Source organism: Macaca nemestrina, chromosome 1, assembly GCF_043159975.1.
Source record: "Macaca nemestrina isolate mMacNem1 chromosome 1, mMacNem.hap1, whole genome shotgun sequence".
Classification (NCBI taxonomy): domain Eukaryota; kingdom Metazoa; phylum Chordata; class Mammalia; order Primates; family Cercopithecidae; genus Macaca; species Macaca nemestrina.
The window spans coordinates 7692712-7711442 of NC_092125.1; the positions used below are offsets into that span (position 1 = coordinate 7692712).

The following is an 18731-nucleotide window of genomic DNA, read 5'->3' on the forward strand; positions in this document are numbered from 1 at the left end:
CCATGAACTTGTCAGCACCCATCAACTCGTCATTTACATCAGGTATAACTCCCAATGCAATCCCTCCCCCCGCCCCCCACCTTAATAGGCCCTGGTGTGTGATGTTCCCCTTCCCGAGTCCAAGTGATCTCATTGTTCAGTTCCCACCTATGAGTGAGAACATGCGGTGTTTGGTTTTCTGTTCTTGCGATAGTTTGCTGAGAATGATGGTTTCCAGCTGCATCCATGTCCCTACAAAGGGCACAACTCATCCTTTTTTATGGCTGCATAGTATTCCATGGTGTATATGTGCCACATTTTCTTAATCCAGTCTGTCACTGAAGGACATTTGGGTTGATTCCAAGTCTTTGCTATTGTGAATAGTGCTGCAGTAAACATACGTGTGCATGTGTCTTTATAGCAGCATGATTTATAATCCTTTGGGTATATACCCAGTAATGGGATGGCTGGGTCACATGGTACTTCTAGTTCTAGATCCTTGAGGAATCGCCATACTGTTTTCCATAATGGTTGAACTAGTTTACAATCCCACCAACAGTGTAAAAGTGTTCCTATTTCTCCACATCCTCTCCAGCACCTGTTGTTTCCTGACTTTTTAATGATTGCCATTCTAACTGGTGTGAGATGGTATCTCACTGTGGTTTTGATTTGCATTTCTCTGATGGCCAGTGATGATGAGCATTTTTTCATGTGAAAATACTAAGACCCTACTGGAGAGAAAACTGGTGCTTTTTGTTGTTATTTTTAGAGACAAAGTCTCCCTCTGTCACCCAGGTTGGAGTGCAGTGGCGTGATCATGGCTCACTGCAGCCTCCAACTCCTGGGCTCAGGCAACCCTCCCACCTCAACCTGGAGATAATTATTTTTGAAATTAGCTCTTCAGTAGCACTATTTAGAGCACCACTAATGTGATAAACCCAATTTTTTGGTCAATAAAAGTTTCCAAAATTATAAAACTTGAATTATTTTATTCTTTTTTTATTCTTCAAAGGCTTCAAGTTTGGATGATAAATTATATAGTTAAGTAATATAACTATAATTCTCTTTGTTTTTTTTTTGTTTTTTTTTTGTTTTTTTTTGAGACGGAGTCTCGCTGTGTCTCCCAGGCTGGAGTGCAGTGGCGTGATCTCGGCTCACTGCAAGCTCCGCCTCCCGGGTTCACGCCATTCTCCCGCCTCAGCCTCCCAAGTAGCTCAGACTACAGGCGCCCGCCACCACGCCCGGCTAGTTTTTTGTATTTTTAGTAGAGACGGGGTTTCACCATGTTAGCCAGGATAGTCTCGATCTCCTGACCTCGTGATCCACCCGCCTCGGCCTCCCAAAGTGCTGGGATTACAGGCTTGAGCCACCGCGCCCGGCCTAACTATAATTCTCTTGAAGAATTATATAGACACATTTTTTCATGTGTCTGTTGGCTGTATGAATGTCCTCTTTTGAGAAATGTCTGTTCATATCCTTTGCCCACTTTTTCATGGGGTTGTTTGTTTTTTACTTCTAAATTTGTTTGAGTTCTTTGTAGGTTCTGGATATTAGCCCTTTGATGAGTAGATTGCAAACATTTTCTCCAATTCTGTAGGTTGCCTGTTCACTCTGATGGTAGTTTCTTTTGCTGTGCAGAAGCTCTTTAGTTTAATTAGATCCCATTTGTCAATTTTGGCTTTTGTTGCCGTTGCTTTTGGTGTTTTAGACATGAAGTCCTTGCCCATGCCTATGTCCTGAATGGTATTACCTAGGTTTTTTTCTAGGGTTTTTATGGTATTAGGTCTAACATTTAAGTCTCTAATCCATCTTGAATTAATTTTCGTATAAGGAGTAAGGAAAGGATCCAGTTTCAGCTTTCTACTTATGACTAGCCAATTTTCCCAGCACCATTTATTAAATAGGGAATCCTTTCTCCATTTCTTGTTTTTCTCAGGTTTATCAAAGATCAGATGGCTGTAGATGTGTGGTATTATTTCTGAGGACTCTGTTCTGTTCCATTGGTCTATATCTCTGTTTTGGTACCAGTACCAAAAGGCTGTTTTGGTTACTGTAGCCTTGTAGTATAGTTTGAAGTCAGGTAGCATGATGCCTCCAGCTTTGTTCTTTTGACTTAGGATTGTCTTGGAGATGCGGGCTCTTTTTTGGTTCCATATGAACTTTAAAGCAGTTTTTTCCAATTCTGTGAAGAAACTCATTGGTAGCTTGATGGGGATGGCATTGAATCTATAAATTACCTTGGGCAGTATGGCCATTTTCACGATATTGATTCTTCCTATCCATGAGCATGGTATGTTCTTCCATTTGTTTATGTCCTCTTTTATTTCACTGAGCAGTGGTTGGTAGTTCTCCTTGAAGAGGTCCTTTACATCCCTTGTAAGTTGGATTCCTAGGTATTTTATTCTCTTTGAAGCAATTGTGAATGGAAGTTCATTCATGATTTGGCTCTCTGTTTGTCTGTTACTGGTGTGTAAGAATGCTTGTGATTTTTGCACATTAATTTTGTATCCTGAGACTTTGCTGAAGTTGCTTATCAGCTTAAGGAGATTTTGGGCTGAGACAATGGGGTTTTCTAAATATACAATCATGTCATCTGCAAAGAGGGACAATTTGACTTCTTCTTTTCCTAACTGAATACCCTTGATTTCTTTCTCTTGCCTGATTGCCCTAGCCAGAACTTCCAACACTATGTTGAATAGGAGTGGTGAGAGAGGGCATCCCTGTCTTGTTCCAGTTTTCAAAGGGAATTTTTCCAGTTTTTGCCCATTCAGTATGATATTCGTTGTGGGTTTGTCATAAATAGCTCTTATTATTTTGAGATACGTTCCATCAATACCGAATTTATTGAGCGTTTTTAGCATGAAGGGCTGTTGAATTTTGTCAAAAGCCTTTTCTGCATCTATTGAGATAATCATGTGGTTGTCTTTGGTTCTGTTTATATGCTGGATTATGTTTATTGATTTGCGTATGTTGAACCAGCCTTGCATCCCAGGGATGAAGCCAACTTGATCATGGTGGATAAACTTTTCGATGTGCTGCTGGATCCGGTTTGCCAGTATTTTATTGAGGATTTTTGCATCGATGTTCATCAGGGATATTGGTCTAAAATTCTCTTTTTTTGTTGTGTCTCTGCCAGGCTTTGGTATCAGGATGATGTTGGCCTCATAAAATGAGTTAGGGAGGATTCCGTCTTTTTCTATTGATTGGAATAGTTTCAGAAGAAGTGGTACCAGCTCCTCCTTGTACCTCTGGTAGAATTCAGCTGTGAATCCATCTGGTCCTGGACTTTTTTTGGTTGGTAGGCTATTAATTATTGCCTCAATTTCAGAGTCTGCTATTGGTCTATTCAGGGATTCAGCTTCTTCCTGGTTTAGTCTTGGGAGAGTGTAAGTGTCCAGGAAATTACCCATTTCTTCTAGATTTTCCAGTTTATTTGCGTAGAGGTGTTTATAGTATTCTCTGATGGTAGTTTGTATTTCTGTGGGGTTGGTGGTGATATCCCCTTTATCATTTTTTCATTGCGTCGATTTGATTCTTCTCTCTTTTCTTCTTTATTAGTCTTGCTAGCGGTCTTTCAATTTTGTTGATCTTTTCAAAAAACCAACTCCTGGATTCATTGATTTTTTGGAGAGTTTTTTGTGTCTCTATCTCCTTCAGTTCTGCTCTGATCTTAGTTATTTCTTGCCTTCTGCTAGCTTTTGAATGTGTTTGCTCTTGCTTCTCTAGTTCTTTTAATTGTGATGTTGGAGTGTCAATTTTAGATCTTTCCAGCTTTGTCTTGTGGGCATTTAGTGCTATAAATTTCCCTCTACACACTGCTTTAAATGTGTCCCAGAGATTCTGGTATGTTGTATCTTTGTTCTCATTGGTTTCAAAGAACATCCTTATTTCTGCCTTCATTTCGTTGTGTACCCAGTAGTCATTCAGGAGCAGGTTATTTAGTTTCCATGTGGTTGAGCGGTTTTGATTGAGTTTCTTAGTCCTGAGTTCTAGTTTGATTGCACTGTGGTCTGAGAGACAGTTTGTTATAATTTCTGTTCTTGTACATTTGCTGAGGAGTGCTTTACTTCCAATTATGTGGTCAATTTTGGAATAAGTGCGATGTGGTGCTGAGAAGAATGTATATTCTGTTGATTTGGGGTGGAGAGTTCTGTAGATGTCTATTAGGTCTGCTTGTTGCAGAGATGAGTTCAATTCCTGGATATCCTTGTTAACTTTCTGTCTCGTAGATCTGTCTAATGTTGACAGTGGGGGTGTTGAAGTCTCCCATTATTATTGTATGGGAGTCTAAGTCTCTTTGTAAGTCTCTAAGGACTTGCTTTATGAATCTGGGTGCTCCTGTATTGGGTGCATATATATTTAGGATAGTTAGCTCTTCCTGTTGAATTGATCCCTTTACCATTATGTAATGGCCTTCTTTGTCTCTTTTGCTCTTTGATGGTTTAAAGTCTGTTTTATCAGAGACTAGTATTGCAACCCCTGCTTTTTTCTGTTCTCCATTTGCTTGGTAGATCTTCCTCCATCCCTTTATTTTGAGCCTATGTGTGTCTCTGCATGTGAGATGGGTCTCCTGAATACAGTAGACTGATGGGTCTTGACTCTTTGTCCAGTTTGCCAGTCTGTGTCTTTTAATTGGAGCATTTAGTCCATTTACATTTAAGGTTAATATTGTTATGTGTGAACTTGATCCTGCCATTATGATATTAACTGGTTGTTTTGCTCGTTAGTTGATGCAGTTTCTTCCTAGCCTCGATGGTCTTTACATTTTGGCATGTTTTTGCAATGGCTGGTACCGGTTGTTCCTTTCCATGTTTAGTGCTTCCCTTCAGGGCCTCTTGTAAGGCAGGCCTGGTGGTGACAAAATCTCTAAGCATTTGCTTGTCTGTAAAGGATTTTATTTCTCCTTCACTTATGAAACTTAGTTTGGCTGGATATGAAATTCTGGGTTTAAAATTCTTTTCTTTAAGAATGCTGAATATTGGCCCCCACTCTCTTCTGGCTTGTAGAGTTTCTGCCGAGAGATCTGCTGTTAGTCTGATGGGCTTCCCTTTGTGGGTAACTCGACCTTTCTCTCTGGCTGCCCTTAAGATTTTTTCCTTCATTTCAACTTTGGTGTATCTGGCAATTATGTGTCTTGGAGTTGCTCTTCTCGAGGAGTATCTTTGTGGCGTTCTCTGTATTTCCTGAATTTGAATGTTGGCCTGCCCTGCTAGGTTGTGGAAGTTCTCCTGGATGATATCCTGAAGAGTGTTTTCCAACTTGGTTCCATTTTCCCCCTCACTTTCAGGCACCCCAATCAGACATAGATTTGGTCTTTTTACATAATCCCATACTTCTTGCAGGCTTTGTTCATTTCTTTTTCTTCTTTTTTCTTTAGATTTCTCTTCTCGCTTCATTTCATTCATTTGATCCTCAATCGCTGATACTCTTTCTTCCAGTTGATCGAGTCGGTTACTGAAGCTTGTGCATTTGTCATGTATTTCTCGTGTCATGGTTTTCATCTCTGTCCGTTCGTTTATGGCCTTCTCTGCATTAATTATTCTGGTTATCAATTCTTCCACCCTTTTTTCAAGATTTTTAGTTTCTTTGCGCTGGGTACGTAATTCCTCCTTTAGCTCTGAGAAGTTTGATGGACTGAAGCCTTCTTCTCTCATCTCATCAAAGTCATTCTCTGTCCAGCTTTGATCCGTTGCTGGCGATGAGCTGCGTTCCTTTGGAGGGGGAGATGCGCTCTTATTTTTTGAATTTCCAGCTTTTCTGCCCTGCTTTTTCCCCATCTTTGTGGTTTTATCTGCCTCTGGTCTTTGATGATGGTGACGTACTGATGGGGTTTTGGTGTGGGTGTCCTTCCTCTTTGTTAGTTTTCCTTCTAACAGTCAGGACCCTCAGCTGTAGGTCTGTTGGAGATTGCTTGAGGTCCACTCCAGACCCTGTTTGCCTGGGTGTCAGCAGCAGAAGCTGCAGATGATAGAATACTGCTGAACAGTGAGTGTACCTGTCTGATTCTTGCTTTGGAAGCTTCCTCTCAGGGGTGTACTCCACCGTGTGAGGTGTGGGGTGTCGGTCTGCCCCTAGTGGAGGATGTCTCCCAGTTAGGCTACTCAGGGGTCAGGGACCCACTTGAGCAGGCAGTCTGTCCGTTCTCAGATCTCAACCTCCGTGTTGGGAGATCCACCGCTCTCTTCAAAGCTGTCAGACAGAGTCGCTTGCGTCTGCAGAGGTTTCTGCTGCTTTTTGTTGTTGTTGTTGTTGTTGTGTAGCTGTGCCCTGTCCCCAGAGGTGGTGTCTACAGAGACTGGCAGGCCTCCTTGAACTGCTGTGAGCTCTACCCAGTTCGATCTTCCCAGGGCTTTGTTTACCTACTTAAGCCTCAGCAATGGCGGGTGCCCCTCGCCCAGCCTCGCTGCTGCCTTGCGGTTAGATCGCAGACTGCTGTGCTAGCAATAAGGAAGGCTCCGTGGGCGTGGGACCCTCCCGGCCAGGTGTGGGATATAATCTCCTTGTGTGCCACTTTGCTTAAAGCGCAGTATTGGGGTGGGAGTTACCCGATTTTCCAGGTGTTGTGTGTCTCAGTTCCCCTGGCTAGGAGAAGGGATTCCCTTCCCCCTTGTGCTTCCCAGGTGAGGCGATGCCTCGCCCTGCTTCAGCTCTCGCTGATCGGGCTGCAACAGCTGACCAGCACCGATCGTCCGGCACTCCCCAGTGAGATGAACCCAGTACCTCAGTTGATAATGCAGAAATCACCTGTCTTCTGTGTCGCTTGCGCTGGGAGCTGGAGACTGGAGCTGTTCCTATTCGGCCGAGATTTTTCAAGTTAAACCTCATGCATGATTTGACCTCTCATCGTTTACTTTGTTCAGTTCTTGTTTTTGTTGAGACAGATTTCAGTGTCTTCCTGCTTGCAAGCTTTTTCTCAATCATTGCAATTCAAATTTAAGAGGTAAGAACCCCTGAAATTTTGGTGCTACATTTATTAAATACCTAGATTAAAGATTTCTCACTGTATTAGTTTCCTGTGGCTACCATACACATCACCACAAATCTGATGGCTTAAAACAACAGAAATTTATTATCTCACAAGTCCTGGAGGGCAAAAGGCTGAAATCAGTTGCATAGGACTGGTGCTTGCGGCAATCCTTCACCCACGGCTACATAACTCCAGTCTCTGATCTCATGGTCACATTGCCTCCTCTTCAGCCTGTGTCAAATTTTCCTGTCTCCCTTATAAGAATATGGACACATGTGATGGCATTTAGGGTCCACTAGGATAATACAGGACAACTGCCCAGTCTCAAGATCCTTAATCACATCTGTGAAGTCCTTTTTGGCCATACAAAGTAACATTCACAGTTTTTAGGAGTTAGGACTTATATATCTTTGACAGCCATTATTTAGCCCAAAACACTAAATAATATTAAACAAATTACTGCTGGGTGCAGTGGCTCGCGTCTATGATCCTAGCACTTTGGAAGGCCGAGGCGGGTGGATTGCCTGAGCTCAGGAGTTCAAGACCAGCCTGGAAAACATGGTGAAACCCCACCTCTACTAAAATACAAAAAATTTCTCGGGCATGGTGGTGTGCACCTGTAGTCTGTAGTCAGCTACTTGGGAGGCTGAGGCACAAGAATTGCTTGAACCCGGGAGGCAGAAGTTGCAGTCAGGCAAGATTGCACCACTGTAGTCCAGTCTGGGCAACAGAGCGAGACTCTGTCTCAGAAAAAAACGAAACAAAACAAAACAGAAAACTAAAATTTAGAAGATATATTCACAAAAATATTCCACTGTAGGATGCTTAAGATGATTTATGAGGTAACTCTTAAGAGCTGGAGAAAACGTGTGTACCACCAACCTATTTTGTTTTTGACATCAGCTTTATCACAAAGCTTTTTGATTCAGTTCCTCTAAAATTGCATGTAAAAATAGTTATACACATTGACAAAGACAGTCCCTATTTCAATTGGGAAAATATCACAGCTTGTTTGAATTGTGTTTGGACCAAAACCAGCTCCAAATACACTTTTGTTCCACCGGCTTCTTAATTTAGTAAAAACATTGCTTTTACCACAACTGTGTACTCCACCAAAATAAGTCTCTGTATTACTTCTGTATCAAATTACTTTATCTTCGGTGTTGAGGTTTTTAATAGAACTTAACAATAACATTCACGATATTGTTTCACCTTCAACACCTCAACAAAAATAACTTCCAGCTATTACTGGAAATAGTTGACTTTATATTTGAAACATGTGATAACTGATACAAAGATGGCATTATTTAACTCTTCTACTAATGAGTAAAACATCATGAATTAGACCATGAACAGGACATGTATTTATAGTCTAAAAGCTGACATGAAAAGGCAGAGCCTCACCTTGCTTGACCCTGGCTGGGAATGTGCACATCAAATGACCCACGTTTTTTGCCACTCTGTGCATGTTCACAAATGACTGCAAAACCGCCAGAAATACTGATTTTGGGGTAACAGATTTTTGTAAGTGAATTAGCAAATACGGAACCTGCAAATTTTGATGATTGGTTGTGTTACTGAGCTCTTTTCCAAGAAACAGGTATAAATCGATGGTGCTACTAGCAATTGTATGAGGATTCTTTTTCAGCCAACAATTATCATTGTCATTTCAAAAAATTGCTGAACTAAAATTTTAAGTACCTTATGGTTTTTGTTTGAATTTCTTTGACTACTATTGTAGTGACAAGTTATTTACATATTTATCAGTCATTTGTTTTTCTATAAATTTCCTGTTCCTTAAATTTATTTTTCTCTTAGGATGTGAGTGTGTTTATATGCATTTGAATGAATTTTGTATATATCAAGTTCGTGGACCCTATGACATATTTCGTGTAAATATTTTTTTCCCAGTTTTCTGTTTGGCTTATAACTGGGTCTGCAGAATGTTTTGGCATGCAGAAAATTTGCATTTTTTTGTAGCATTCTCAAATCCATCAAATTTTTCCTTAAGCTCTTTCATTATATTTGGAAAGAAAGGAAAGAGGCCGGTCTTTTGCTTGAGGGACTAGGAAAGTCCAGGAAAGTTTTATTTCTGCTTGTTTTTCCTCTTCCCTTCCTTTCTTCCTTCTCTTCCTTTTTCAAAAAGATACTAAACTCTGAACTTTTTACTGACAAAGAGACTTGAAGTGAAAATAGACCGAAGATACAAGAGAAAGGATGTTTGATGAAGTATGTCCCAGAAGAAACAAGAATGATTACCACAGAGAGCTTAACTTCAATTCAGCAAGAAGCATGACTTTTATTTTAAACTGGGGATGCTGAAGTAAGGTGCAATGAAGTGACCTAAAGATAGGTATTTTGTTATCTTCTGTAGTTTCTGTGCCTCAGAGAGTCTGGTGTGTGGAGGATGCTCAACAGTTCTTCAGTAGCTGACATTTGGAGGCATAGCTAGGATCATGATCAAGAACTCTCTTCTTGGGAGGCTGAGGCAGGAGAATTGCTTGAACCTGGGAGGGGGAGGTTGCAGTGAGCTGAGATTGTGCCACTGCACTCCAGCCTGGATGACAGTGAGACTCTGTCTCAAAACAGACAAACCTCTCTTCTTACACTTTTTTTAAAAATGTGCTACAATGAACGTTTAGTTTCTTTGAGTACCATGCCTTACTGGTACACATTTGAAAGAATATTTTTCTGATTGAAACAACATAATAATAGGTAGATACACCTTTAGCCCAGTGATACGAAGAGTCTTGGTCTCTACTGTTATCCCCTAAAATTTTCTTTAGAAATCAAGAATGAAAGGAAAACACTTTTATTTAGGCCATGTCTGCTCAATGGCAGAAAGTTAACTGCCTTTCCTGTCAGAAACTAACTTAAAGAACTTCAATTTTATGTTGAAAACTGTATTGAAGATTGAATTGCCGAGAAAACCACAACCCAGAATTATTCTGGAGCAGGCCAGATTGACTTACCATACCAACCAACGCTTTGTGGTGTACAGGGAGGATGTTTGTTTGAATAAAACTTGTATGTTCTTGTGATTGTCAAACCAACCAGTGAAGGTGATAGAAATAGTCAGCTTCTCACAATAGTAGCTAAAAATGTGGGGGTTTTTTTGTTTGTTTGTTTTTGAGACGGAGTCTCGCTCTGTCGCCTAGGCTAGAGTACAGTGGCGCAGTCTTGGCTCACTGCAACCTCCACCTCCCAGGTTCAAGCAATTCCCCTGCCTCAGCCTCCCGAGTAGCTGGGATTACAGATGCGTGCCACCATGCCCAGCTAATTTTTATATTTTTAGTAGAGATGGGGTTTCACCATGTTGGTCAGGCTGGTCTCCAACTCCTGACCTCGTGATTCCAAGATGTGTTAATTTCAATTAGGACTACTTCAAACGCATTTCACAGTTTTAACAAGGTGGAAAGTGCTTTACCAGAAAGTATCTCAATAGAGGATTGGTTTTTATTTGCTTTTTAAACCATTGACGCATTAATCAAGAAAATTACCAGGGTAACTTACAAATTTTTGATTTTTGATGATACAGCTCTATATGGTTTCATTTGGTATGTGAGTAGACACACAAAACAAAAATAAGGTTTAGAGTTACACCTTTTAGTCATCTTTTTAGGGGGAAAGAAAAATTAAACCAAGAACATTTCTTACACCAAAATAATCTTAAATGAAATTAGATGAATTTCATTCTACTTGGGATGAGATGCCAATAAACTAAATCCTTCTGATTTTGTTATTTTGTTATATTTATAATTATCATTATTTAGATTCAATTTAGTTAGCATATTTTCTGGCATCCATTTCTATTAAAGTTTAAGAATGCTGCTTCAAGGACTGAATTATGATATATCGTGCAAAAATGTAATTTTGCTTATAATATTTATCTTGTATATCCAATGACATATATTTGAATAAAAAGGACCTGTAACAGTAATTCTCACCCTAGTTGTTGGAGAAGGACACACTAGAATCCCTTTGGGAACTTTTAAAACGTTGATGCTCAGCTTCACTTCTCATGAATTAAGTTAGAATTTCTGAGGGAAGGGACCAGCTATTGGCATTTTTATAAAAAACTCCCCAAGTGGTTTTTATGTGGTGTAGCCAGGATTGGGAACCAGTAATCTGTGTAACACAATGGTAATTTTTAATACATAAATTAGCAATTCACTGTATTCAAGATAAAACGGTAACCATTTTTGGTACATCTCATGAATGTACATTGTATCATTCTTATTACAAAGCTGTTTAGATCATCTGGGCAGGATTTCACATTATCAGTCTCTTCTGTTCTTTTAAGTTCTCTAGTTATTTCTGCGTTATTTCCTTGAAGTCTTAAAAAAACTTTGATTATTAAGAAGGAAAAACTTCGTTGCTATTTTATCCTAATAATCAAATATTTGTTTCAAAAGTGATTTTCCTGTTTCACCTGTGGCGAGAATAGTAAGATCGTAATTTCCTGGAATTTTGTGTCATTTTCCCCAAAATAATAAAACCCTCCTTCAACATACATACTGTTAGCAAATATTCTCTACTGACATTCTGATTTTAATGTAAGCAACATTTATACTTTATACTTTCATAATCATTGGATGTAATTTTATTGATTATTCATCAATATCCCTTTCAATATTCCCTGATCCTAAATGAGCATGCATTTCAGAAAATTATCCTGACTGTATAAGTTCAAAAACTAAAAAACCATAAATATGTCACATAAGATTTCCCATTCTGTGTAATTGTCCTTGACATTGGACTTCCTGCCTATGACTTTAGGATATACTAAGAAGTCTAGGAAGACAATCTGAGCTGAAAACTAGGGTGTGGTTTGTGTCTGGGTTGCTTTTGTTAAATTATGGAACATTTCTCTTTCTCAATTTGTTTGAACCAAAAAACTGGATTAAAGACCCTGTCACCTAATTTCAGGGTTTTTTTTTCTTTTTTTTTTTTCCTAGCTATGAGGCTAGCACCTAGTGTTTGCCTCACTGACCAACCACTTTTTAAATATTAATTCATTTTGTTAAACGTTTTATTTTGACCTATTTTTGACTTACAGAAAAGTTGGAAAAATTGTACAAAAAATTCCTTTATGTCTCACCAGCTTACTTACCCTTATGTGAACATCTTACATCATAACCATAGCACGATGGTCAAGAACAGAAAACTAACATCAGTATAATATTAATTATAGATGTTTTCCCAAATTTCACCGTTTTTTCCATTATCATCCTTTCTCTGTTCCAAGATGCTACCTGGGATCCCACATTGCATTTAGTTAATTCTCCTTAGTCTCCTCCTGTCTGTAACATTTTTTTAGTCCTTGGTTTTATCTTTTATCACTTGACACTTATGAAGAGTATTGATGTGTTGTTTTGTTTTAGAGATCAGGTCTTGCTATGGTGCCCAGGCTGGAGTGCAGAGACTAGTGACAGGTTTGATCATAGCTCACTGCAGCCTCAAACTCCTGGCCTCAAGACATCTTCCTGCCTCAGCCTCCTAAATAGCTGGGACCACAGAGTGCAATATGCCTGGCTGGATCAGTTGTTCTATAGAATGTCTGTCAATCTGAATTCTTCTGATACTTTCTCATAATTGGAATGAAGTTACAGATTTTTGGCAAGAATGCCACAGAAATGGTGTTGTGGTGTCCTCAGGGCATCATACTAAGGGGTTGATAATCTCTGTGTCTTATCATTGATATTTACTTTGATTGCTTTGGTTAGGTGGGTGTCTGCCATGTTTTTTACTGTAAAGTTACATTTTTCCCTTTGTAGTTAATATGTATCTTGGGGAAATACATTGAAACTTGCAAATTCTATTCTCAAACTTTCATAAATTTTTGCATCCACGAGAGTCATGAGAGCACCTTGTCTGTCTGTGATAATTACTATTGTGGTAGTTGCCTAATGGCGATTATGGTTTTTTATCTTCTCCATTTATTTAAATTCTACTATGAGGAAGAGCCATTTCTTTCCCTGTTTGTTTGCTTATTTTATTATTTATAACAATTTGGAACCATAGATATTTATTTTATTCTGTGTGTTCAGTACTACCATTATTTACTTAGTGACTCAATTTGCTCTAACGTTAACCAGTCAAGTGGGCCCTTGTACTTAAACAAGCCTTATTTTATTTTATTTTATTTTATTTTATTTTATTTTATTTTATTTTATTTTATTTTATTTTATTTTATTTTATTTTATTTTATTTTATTTTTTAGTGTTTCCTTTTATTTTCTGGGACCACAAGATGTTCTTTACTTTCTATTCCTATGACCCCCAAACATTTCCAAAATAGGACTGATCTCATGAGGGCACTCTATTAACTTTGAAGCAGTGAGCTACTGAGTTCATGTGACTGGTAGTATCTACTCTGTGAATTAGTTCACTTCTATGTCACAAGTGACACAACTGTCAAATAAGAATCACCTGTGCCTACTACCGTTCCATAATACTAGTTGTGGCTGAATATTTACCAAATACCACGCACAAATGAAAATAAGCTGACTTCATGCTTTTGCTTGGGGAGTATGTATGTTGTGTGTCTTCAAATGAAACAAGGACATTTTAGATTATTGTAGATGCTTTGAGGGATATGGGGGCTGATTTTTAAAAAGAATACATGACCATAAGGTGGCAATAACACAGATAAGTTTTATTTCCCTTTGACAGGTTTGCATGCAGGAGAAGTCCCTCATAGCATGAGATCTTCCAGAGTTTAAAGTACAGGGAATGACCACTCAGAAGGAGTGGAGGGCAAGGGAACTTCCAGGGAAGAGGGGAATTTGATAGAGGGCTATGTGTCTCAATAACGTCATTAGCAGCATGGCAAGAGTCTGACTCAGACGGCTCCAAAGGGCGGCAGCAGCTTGGGGTCTGTAGGGCCCAGAACTTGTCTGTTGCTAGCAGATGTTTGGAGCAGTTTTACTGAGTACACAATACACACGGGCTCTAAGTGGCTACAAATATGCTAATTTGGACTATCTGCTTATTTGGACCGATTTAACAATTGGATGTGTAAAAATTTGAGTTTGGAGCTATCAGACTTTTGAGTTAGTGGGTCTCTGCCTGCAGTGAAGAAATGAACCATCTAGGGCCCAATACACAGATGCCATTGTTGACTCGTTTATATAATATTCATAAAGTAGCACTATGATTTTTCATGCTACATCAACTCTCAGTTTCATGAATGTAATGAATCATTATTAAAAGTGAGCTGGATGGCTGAACAGCTTGTCAATCTTGATTTACGCAGTAAGAATGATACGTTATTAGCATAGGACTATTACAATAGTAAGATCTTAAAACTGGCCTTACAATTCTATTCCTCCCACCATGTGGGCATCCAATAAGTGTCTTGATTTACACAGTAAGAATGATACGTTATTAGCATAGGACTATTATGGTAGTAAGACCTTAAAACCTGTGTTACAGTTACATTCCTCCCACCATGTGGGCATCCAGTGAGAAGCTGAAGATGGCATGCAAATCCTGATTATCTACTCACTCCATATCCATGGGGACTTGGGGAGAATCTGAGGTGGCACCTGTGGTGGAGTGGACAATGTTGGACTTGGAGTTCAAAGTCATCTCCAGATCCTGATACTGTTATTTGCTTGTCCCATGACCCATAGGTAGAGGATTTAATTCTGTAAAGCCAGTCTTCTCTGCAAAATGGGAATAGAACTGTCTCACGTGGTTATTGTTGGTGCTAGAATAACACCAACAGCATTACATCCTGAGTCTCAGAAAACAAATGCTACCCAGAATGAACTTTTATAGATTGTTTACAGTCTGTGTGATGTCATGATAGAAGATCTCCCTACAGGGAGGTTTGCATGCAGGATGATGTGATTGGAATGGTATGGAGACAGCCACTCTGCAATGTTCACTCAAAGATCCACTACATTATAATGCTCCAAGAAGATAAGGACTGCATGTATTTTGTCTACTTCTGAATATCCAAGATTTTCCAGGGTACCTGACATAGAGTAGGTACTATATAAAGACATTATTTGAACCACTTCTTTGAGAAAACCTCAACTAAACGCATTTATGGAAGGTAAGTTCTAGATCTCTATGTACAACATTGTGCCTAGAGTCAGCACTGCTATGCTGTGCACTTGAAAATTTGTTAAGAGGATAGATCTCATGTTAAGTGTTCTCATCAAACAATCCCTGATAAATTCAAATATATATTAAATCATTAGTGTCTTGATTGATAGTAATCAATCAAATTAACTTCACTTAGCAGTAAGGGAATGGGGCATAATTTTGATGAAAGGAGGTTTAGAGCATGGGATATTGTTGAGTAAGGAAAGCTAAGGTGCTGGGGCAGGTGGTCACCAAACAGCCAGTGGGGGGTCAGAAGAGGTTAAATGCACTGGGAGGGAAACACTGAAACCTATGAGAGGGCTTATGAATATGGTCACTTAAAACAAACATGGACAACTTCCTAAGGACGAGTTCTGTGCCTATACAACTTTTAATGTAAATGAATCTGTATCTTGCTGAGGATAAGATGTGATGGAATTAATTGTATCTTGGACATGGTTCATGTTTCCTAGAGGTGCTACAGAAAGGGACAGACACCCATTTTTGCAGACTCCAAACGCAGTTATCTCTGAAGGCTGGACAGTCTTCGGACAGCTGCTGTGTGCAGACAGCAGCACAGGAAAAGGGAGACAGAGGAGAGGGAGTGGAGGAAGGTAAATGACAGGCACATGGATCCAGGGAAGAAGAAGAGAAGCGTGAAAAGAGAGAGAAAGAGAAAAATGAGACACCAGCAACGCTGAGAGTTCACGTCATTGGTTTTCCAGAGCTCCCAATCGACTCAAAAACTTCTCGGCATAGGCCAAAGTCCTCATGTAACTCTTTTTTCCCTATCTGTCCCACTCACAAATCTCAACATTTGTCTTCGAAAGGTACTCATCTGCTTCTCAAATATTGTTCCTACAGATAGAAGTCTTTAGAATCTGAATACTATTTTGTGTCTCAGCCACCAAAAAATGAAAATAAAAATAATGGAGAGTAATTGGGCAAATTGAGGATATGAACCCCAGAAGAAACAATGTATTTTGACAAGAAAAATTGGTTGGCAAATGTTAAGGTTTTTATGAGTCATCATCATGATGATTCTTTAAGTAATTATAATTTGTTCTACACTCTGTCACAGTTGTTTTGATTGTGGCTTTTTATTAATGAAGAAAGTTATTTAGTTGTCCTTATTTTTAGGAAGAGATTCACAGTATTGAAATATTTCAAATACCAATGATGTTAAATTTCTTGAATATTTTCCCTTTGTACTGTCTGATGAGTCACTGGACTATCATTCTGTCCCAAGAATATTATAGTGACACCAGTCTTAGTCACAAAATCATTACTGTCATAAAGTAAGGGGACAGGATATGGGAAGAAATCTACACAATGAGACAAACCTGGCTTAATCTTACAGTTGCAATTGTTACCCACATTTTTAAAGCAAATTTATTTTGAAGTAAATTTTCAAATTTTCCAATGCTTAGTTGCCCTGTCATTAGCCTGTCTCCAGATGAATGAGGTCTTGGGGCTGCAGGCATGAGTAGTTTGGATGCTGTGGCTTCGTAATTGAATTTTCTTTTTATAATCATGGTGAATGAGGACTAGGAGTATTATTCTACAGGAACTGAGTGCAGCCACTGATGTAAGTCCAGATGTGCTCTGTTGTACCATAGAAACATGAAGATAGAGCACCTCTGCAGGCTATGTGGTTCAGTCCTTAGCTGAAGTATAAACACATAATAAAAATGCTCTTACAAACTTTCACATGGAGGAGACAGACACTGAATATTGGTTGATCAGTAAGGCATTTGCATTGGTAAAGCACTGCATACTGTTGAAAAGTCTAAATAAAAGATCTGTTTTCAAATATGACGTATAAATCAAATAGTTCATGTGTAGGAAGATAGGATATATAAGAAACAATATATGTAAGAAATATGATAAATAATCGAAAGTTCTTGCGTACGAATTAAAGGAGGTAGCTTTCCTAGTGATGTTACAACACATCAAAATATAATACAGTATTGTGACTTTCACTTTTCAGTGTGACAACGAGTTACAAGTGGAACAACACATAGAACTGGCTATTTTTTTTTTCACTATTTCACAGAATTGGGTGGCCGAGGATTTGACAATGGGTAAGAAAGATGACCTGAATGGTGAATGCTGCAAACTTGTCTCCTTTATTAATAAACAAATTCAAACCCAAAGAAACTGGTGAATAATATCTATGCTATTTAACAAACATTCTTTCAACAATAAGGATTTAGTCTTTACTTTGTCTTTGGCTCTCCATTAGGCCTAAGGTTCAAAAGATAAAAGAGACAGCCTCGATCTAAAGTCTAAAAGAATGGTCAGGGAATCATAAGACACAAAAACAGTGATGGGAAAATATTCCTGGCAAAGAATACACTAATAATCGTTTTCACATTTCCCTGCAGTGTCTCCATTTACTCATAGGTAAAATTGTTGTTTGGGAATCCTCAAATAGGTCATCCTTCTGCTGGACCCACATTTAACTGCTCCAAATAACTGATCTTTGCTGGCTTTATTAAACTATCAAGTATCAAAATTCCACAGCTTTTCGGCAGAGCCTGCTGCTTCCGTCTATTTTGTACAGGGACTTCTTTCTTATTTCTCTCTGAATTGTTTTGGTGATCTAAGGTCATTCACTCTGACTTTGTCACTAAGCAATATCTTCTGCTGGCACAGAAAATCATTCGTAAGGAAACTTCTCTTTCTTCTTGTCAGTCAAAATGTGCTTCCTTTAATCTTTTCCTTCAGGCCTATTTTTCATCGTGCTGTCTTTCCCTGGGACTTTTCCTTTATTTGAGGCGGGCAGGTGATGGGCACAGAAGCCAGTCTACTTGCTTTAAAATGGACCCAACCATTACTAAGAATAACATTCATTGACGAACAACTATTAAATGCCTATTCTGCGACAGGCACTGTGCTAGGGACTGGGTCTGCACACACAAATTGTATGTGATCCCTGTTCTTGGGACTAGTGGTCTAGGAAAGGGAGACCAATACTCAGAAAAATGTGCAAAAAAAAGTGTGATAAGGCGTTGTGGGTGTCATAAAGAATATGGAAGGTTGAAGGTAGGCACCAATCGAGGGGCCAGTTTTGGGTGGTGTTTATCAGGGCTTCATGGGAGTAGTGACTCTTGGGCTTATTGCAGTTTGAAAAGATGGGCAGAAAATGGGTGGGACAAAGTACCACCTGTCCATATCTTGCTACCCATTTGTAGAACTTTTTAGATGTGCAGAGAAGACAAGACAAGGCAAATTTATTTTCCCCTCAATTGTTTGAAATTTATTGCCTCATCTATAGGCAATTTGGTGAACTTCCATGTGTACATGAAAAAAAAAAAGCAGTGTGATGATTTCTCAAAGAATGAAAAACAGAATTACCATTTGACCCAGCAATCCCATTATTGAGTATATATCCCCTAAAATACAAATCATTCTGCCAGAAAGCAACTTGCATGAGTATGTTCATGGCAGCACTATTCATAATAGCAAAGACCTGGAATCACCCTAAATTCTTTATTCAGAATAAAGAAAATGTGGTACATAAACACCAGGGAATACTATGCAGCCATAAAAAAGACCGAGATCATCCATCTCCATCCTTTGCAACAACATGAATGGAGCTGGAGGCCATTATCCTAAGTAAACTAATGCAGGAACAGAAAACAAAATATTGCATGTTCTCACTTGTAAATGGGAGCTAAATGACA

General features: G+C 39.0%; 1 long non-coding RNA gene across 9 annotated transcripts in view; it reads left to right on the forward strand.

Annotated features, from left to right (window-relative positions):
- The first annotated feature begins 9392 nt into the window (after window positions 1-9392).
- The window catches only part of LOC105474646 (uncharacterized), a 51664-nt gene continuing 42325 nt past the window's right edge, over window positions 9393-18731 (forward strand). For all 9 annotated transcript variants that reach the window (XR_011610183.1, XR_011610187.1, XR_011610188.1 and 6 more), the window contains exons 1-3: window positions 9393-15010; window positions 15516-15872; window positions 17033-17126. This is a non-coding gene — a long non-coding RNA (uncharacterized lncRNA). The remainder of the gene's footprint in view (window positions 15011-15515; window positions 15873-17032; window positions 17127-18731) is intronic.